A 6,603-nucleotide genomic window follows, 5' to 3' on the forward strand; every position below is an offset into this window, starting at 1 on the left:
GACTGTTCTTTCTTGCTAGCTTTATGTGTCCTTTTAAAGTTTCCTAGCCTTTACCCATGTTTACATTCTCTAGGATAAGCTGGGATCTGTATGATAGAGAACATGTCTGTCTTTCTGACCTGGATAACCTTCTCTAATATAATGTTTTTCAGATCCTTCAATCTTCCTGAAAATTTCATAATTCCATTTGTGTTTCTTGCTAGATAATTCCACTGTACATAGGCACAAACTATTTATTGTTCACTGATTTGTTGATAAACATTTGGGTTGATTGCAATTTTACTGACATTCATTAATTGTGCATTTAATGGGAGTTTCTATGATATTTCATGCAAGAATAGAACATACAGTAGTCATATCTGCCTCTGGTTCTTTTTGGCAAATGTTGAGCCTGAATTTCACAAAAGTAGAGATTTTCCCAATTTTAAAAAATAACCTTTTATTGATTATTTGTGAATATCACAATATGTGCCGTCTCCCTGTTCTCTCACATCTACCTTTCACCTTTGCAAACTCTCCCCCCAAATAATACACATATACATGCACACACACACACACACACACACACATACACATTTATACACATATACACCACCACCACCAACAACAACAACAAAAACAACAAAAACAACAACAATAACAAAAACAGCAACCCAAAGGGTAGGGATCATCTCACCATGGAAGCTGATGGTAGTATTTCACTGTGTGTCCCACAGTATATCCCTTTGTCCACATTCTTCACTTGCAAATGTTCATTGCAATTACTTGTTGGTCTGGCTAGATGAATGATTAAGATCGGTGGCTTCTGTAACACCCTTTATATTTGATCCTCACTGGACTTCCTACCAGTTATCCTGTTGTTGCCCCGTGTCATGGCAATTTTGCAGCTGTGGAACAGCAGGACTGGCCCTTTTATGCATCCCAACTATTTTCAGACTCGATTTTTGGGGTGCACCAATTCAGAGTCATGGATCCGGGCCTGGATGGTAGCTGAGCGGTCAGCCTTCTGTATCGCCCTTGTTTTCACCATGAGGGTGAATTCTCCAGCACTGAGCCAGCTAGGCCACCCAATGCTGCTGTTTGCAGGAGACAGGGTCAGCTCCTGTTCTCATGCCCCTGGTGCTGGCTCACCTCCACCCACACCTCCAAAGCCAGCTTCACTGTGCTATCCAGGCAAGGTTCTTGTCCCATTCTCCCAAGAGTTGCAGCCTCTGAGGGGCTGCGCCAGCTGTCTCTCTTAAACCCTCTGGGCTGGCACACCTGTTTACCTCCACCAGAGCCAGTTCTGCAGCAATGCCCAGACAAAGTTCAGGGCCTGTTCTCCTGAGTGCAGCAGCCTGTGAGGGCCAGGGCCAGCTAATCTGCTCTCAATGATCCCAGGGCTAGTTCTCTTTTCTGCCACAGGTGGTGAAGCACAAGGGAGGGAGGGCATCAGCTCAGCACTCATGCCACCTGAGGATAGACAAGGGGCCCGGCCAGCTTTCCATTGCTCTGTCCTCAGAGATTGCTTACCTGCTCCTCATCCGCAAGGGCCAGCACTACCATGTTGCCCACAAGAGATACAATATCGTCTCCCCTGGCTGCTGCAGCATTAAGGCTAAGGACAGGGCCAGCTCATCTTCTCTCCTGACCACCCCCAACCGCCTCCAGGGTCCAGTTCTTCTGACTGCCATGGTGTGTATATGTTTGTGTGGGAGTCATCCCCATAATGGCCCATACCACTTCACAGCAGATCAGTGGGAGGGCCAGTTCTCCAGTGCTCTCACCCTAGAGGCTGGCTTGCTCATAATTCTTTGACCAGGGACAGGCCTACTGTGCTGCCCAGGCAATGTGAAGGGCCAATTTTTCTGCTCTTATGACCCCAGAGCCAGCTCCCCTGACTGTAGCAGGTAGTAAGGGGCAAGGAGCAGAGACATTATTTAACCTCACACCCATACCACCTCCTGGCTGCTAAGAGGGAGGGCCTGTTTACCCACTCCTTGGCCACCAGGACCAGCTCCAATGTGCTGCCTCCAAAAGGTGGAAGGCCTGCTTTCCTGAGTGCTTTGCTGGTGAAAGATGGAGTCAGCTCTATAGACTGCTGCTTCTGGTGAGGGGTGGCGCAAGTTATACATGGGCCCTGGATATCCATGTGGTCCCCAGCAGCTGTCCAAACCAGAGACATTCCCATGTTTTCTAGTGGTATCATGAGCCATGGACATGGACACTGACCCCTGCTGCTGCATAGTCACAGACCCAGAAATGGCCCTCAGCAGGGACTTCACTATGGCCTCAGGTGGCAGGGCTCACCATTCACAACAGACTATTTTTCTATACAATAAGGTCTATAGTTCCATCTCTCTTCATGATACTCAAGCTGCTCCACCTTTCTTTCTCTCCCATCTGACTAACACCTATATGCACACTGTTCTGGCTCCTGCTACAGGCTGGTCACATGGCTGGAGGACCCCTGGGTGATAACCTCAATATCCTCTAACTGTGCTGCATGGATGGCAGCAAGTAGGTGTCTATGCCTTGTGCTGGAGGGCAAGTCTGTGGGTGGCGTGCCAGTTGGCAGGTCTCTGCCTTCCTCCTCCTGCACTGCACTGTCTGGACTTGGCTTGATTTGATTTGATTCTTTATGAGTCCTGAGCATAAGACAGCTTTGGCCACTACGCCAGGAATTAAGCTATGAGGAACAAAGGACAGCCATCTGCTCTGCTACTGACTGATATAAGAACACCACCAACAAGGTGTCTCTTTGCCCACTGCCATGGGGGTTTCTGTTCTTTTTTACCACCGTTGCTTAGACCTTTTATTCACCAACAAGATACACAAATCTCTTATAAAAGTTTAGGGGTACAATAGAGTCATTTAGCACCTTTAAGATGGAAACCACTTTCATGGTTTTAAATTTAGTGTCTAAGATTCCCTTATCTTGAAAAAAATAATGCCTGTGCCTTACTTTAAATGATAAAGAAAGATATATGATTACTTCTAATATATTATTTGACAAAGTTTTGAACTACAATAAAACACAAACTATTCTCTATTTCCAACTCACCCTGTATCTGATACCTGTTTCTTAAGAAGACATCATTTCTACATACATAATAAATATTCTTGGTTCTTTTCCAGTTTTTATACCTAAAAGTTTTATTCAATAATTATTTCGATTATTGGAACAGTAGGAATTAAAACATATATATATATATGTTAATGTTTTCTTGTTAACTGAGAAAATTTATGATAATCACTATGTGGTCAGTTTCTGGCTTAAAATTTTTAATCAACAAGGCTACAAATAAACCCTTTGAGCTTTGTGATGTCTTTTCTTGACATGTCCAGGTTTATTGCTTGCTATGATTTTTCTCTTAAGGATTACTTGGTCATATTCAATCTTCATTATTACCTATTTAAGGTTCTTTGTTGCTTGTTTCTTATTTTCTAAACAATGGGTATTGCATTTAGGAAATAGAGGGCTTTTTTAATGAATAGACTATAAAAAATTAGGAATTAGGATGGTTTATTGCTATTTACATATGCTAAAATAATAGTAGTATATTCTCTCCTAAAGTCTATGACCTGTAAATCCATATGGTTCTTGGCTCTACAATGGTTCTGATGTGGGTTTGATGTTGTGGAGGAGAACTGCAATTCTGTCAGAAATTTATTGGTTACTCCCAGCATGTTTGTGCCACTATTGTACCAGTGAGTATGTGTTTCCAAGGCACACATTTTGGTAATTCATAGGGTTTACCAGTTAATAAGATTCATGATGACTTGATGACTTTTATAGTCTGGCAATATGCATTGCACCTAATAATAACTGTGAGAACTGACCAGTAAGTATGAAGTTTCCAGGTTTAGCAGCAGACTGACAGATCCACTCAATAAATCTCAAGTACATGGTGTCACAAGCAGTAAAGTTTTACTGTTACATTCTTTAGGGTAACTGAGAGCATTGGCAATGATTTGTAATGTTTGGGACTCTATGGCACTTCACAGGCCAATGATTTTAAATGATTAATCACCATACCCTCAGATTAATGTGTCTCTTAACCCTAATCAGAGAAGCAGCTATTTGCGATATTTGGTGACTAACAGAGAAACACAGAACTGGCCAAAGTTCAGACAAAAGACTATGGAGTGCTAGGGTCCAAATGGGACATCAATATCACATCCTAATTTGCAAAGGCTCAGGGATCATTATGGAAGAGGGGAAAGAATGAATGTCAGGGGCAGTGAATGACTACACAGAAACAGCATCTTCCAGATATAGCAGGGCAGCCGCCCACATGAACCCACAGTGACTGTGGCAGCAAGCACAACTCCCATGCAAGCACAAACCAAACAAAATAGCATCATGCATGCGGGAGGTAGGCAGAGTTGTGCTTCTGCTTCTAGCCAAGGGGCTTTTGGTGATTGATAGATGTTGGGAGAGGGAGTCAATTTACTTTAAGAATGTGCCCCCAGGTAACATTCATTTACCTGTTCCATGTGCTCCAGTGGAAGGCCTCATATCCAAAACTAAATTGAGAACACAAATAAGAATTGATAGGAAATAAAATTGGGTGGGTTGTGAAGAAGGGATAAATCTTGGAGGAGTTTGCAGATGGAGGATGAATATGAACACAATGCATTGTATGAAATTCTCAAGGACCCAATAAAACAAATTTAACATGGGAGCCTTAAATTTTTGGTTTGACAAAAATCTCATCATATTATGAATTTTTTTTACATCTATCTTGATTGAAATGATACCTTCAGTTCTTTTCCTGTAAATCCAGAGTCAATTGCCTTTGTGAGAACCTTGTATTTCCAAGTGATCACAACGGGGTCGGGGGAGTGGACAATGTACCTGTCTTTCATTACTTCTGTCAGCCTCTGAGGAGGAGTAAATAGTCAGATATATGTTGGAAAAGTGGAAGGCTTCTACCTATGCTGGTGCTCTGCAACTGCATACCTCTTTTCCCATTGTGGCCAGCCGAGGGACTCACAACCTTCTCTTCTGCATGATTATCTGGCTCTACACATAACTTTCCTTACTTCCCAGTGATGCCTGTCCTGCTTGTAAGTTACCTATATGAAGGAGAAGAAGCCATACTTCTATTTCTGTGTCTGATTTATTTCATGTAACAAAGCATCCTCCAGTTGCATCAATTTCCTGCAAATAACAAGATTTCATTTTTTCGCATTTTATTTATTTCACAATTTCTTTATTCATCTGTTGACAGGCACCTTGATTGATTTCACAGCTTAGCTATTGTAAAAAGCTAACAGCAGAAATCATTTCAACTGGCTCTATCTGCAACAAGCTATGAAGCAGCATGGGATATTAGAACTACATGCTTGCATGGACACATGCACATGCACATATGTGTGCACACATGCCTGCACACATATGTATGCTGACACACACTTGCACCTCTGTTCTCTCGCTTGACATGTTGGTCATTGCCTGACATATATCTTTTCAATGTGGTGTGATTTCTTCATTCCTCAGAAATAATTTTATAATTTCTTGTTCATAATTATTTCATTTTCCTCTTTTTGTCCTCTAAAAAAGAATACTCTTTTTATGAAACATTAAACTTACTGTTAAAATCTCCTTGAGAGGACCTTAGTCATTTTTTTCTTACTTTTCCCTGTAATTTCCCACAATTTTTTCTTCTAACATTGACAATTTTTATAATCTTACTGTGTTTTCATTCAATGCTGTAATTCAAAGTTATTTATTTATTTATTTATTTATTTATTTATTTATTTATTTATTTATTTTGGACAAACCAGTTTTCATAGCACAGCTATGAAATAACCAGTCAAAGACTTCTTTTAGATACTGTGCTGTTGTTTTCATTGAACTTTCTTTATCCATAGGTAACTTTCTTAATTCCCTGGGTAGCTTCTGCTTCCCTTGTGTTCTTATGTTGTATTATCTCAGTCCCTATCGGTAATCATAAAGGTGCTTTCAAATCTGTGTCAATCACTTTTTTCTTATCTATTCTTAAGCCTAAGGCTCTAACATCCTCCTGGAATCTCTTTTCATGGACTTTATTGTGGTGGGAGCAGCAGAAATCCAGCTCATTTGATGTACTTGCTCAAAATGTCAGTGTCTATGGATTCTTTTTTTTTTTTTTTTTTTTTTTTTGAGTTTAGTTAGTTTTCCTAGCAAGCATTCTTTGCATTTTCTGCAACTGATGGTGGCTTTTGTTGATTTTGGAATAGATGTTAAAGGGGGCTACCATTTTTACTGAGTGAATTTTTATTTAATTCAAGTTATGAATACAGAATACTTCTGCCTACCAGAAACTGACCTTGAGGGTTTTAGAGAATAGAGGTATTGTCTTCTTTTTAAGGTGGTGAAAGTTGGTCACCAGCTGGCTGCTTTGGATGGCTATGGGTTGCCTGGTCATCCAATTTATAAATGTAGAAACTACCAAATCATTCTCTAGAATTGATCACACCTCAAAATCTGCATAAAGAGAAACTTAATGTTCATATTTCTCCATTTATGTAGCTAGGGCTATATTAGTCACACTACTGATTTAAAAGTTCCTTGATGTGTTTATTTACTGTCATTTAGTGGAATTTGTGCTTACATATTTATGATTTTTTTTATTC

The 6,603-nt window shown here is 40.6% G+C and overlaps 1 pseudogene; it reads right to left on the minus strand.

Moving 5' to 3' along the window:
* Positions 1-2,618: 2,618 nt before the first annotated feature.
* Positions 2,619-2,753, minus strand: LOC127683890 (uncharacterized; annotated as a pseudogene).
* Between the last annotated feature and the right edge of the window lie 3,850 nt (positions 2,754-6,603).

Source organism: Apodemus sylvaticus, chromosome 4 (assembly GCF_947179515.1).
Source record: "Apodemus sylvaticus chromosome 4, mApoSyl1.1, whole genome shotgun sequence".
Taxonomy (NCBI): Eukaryota; Metazoa; Chordata; class Mammalia; order Rodentia; family Muridae; genus Apodemus; species Apodemus sylvaticus.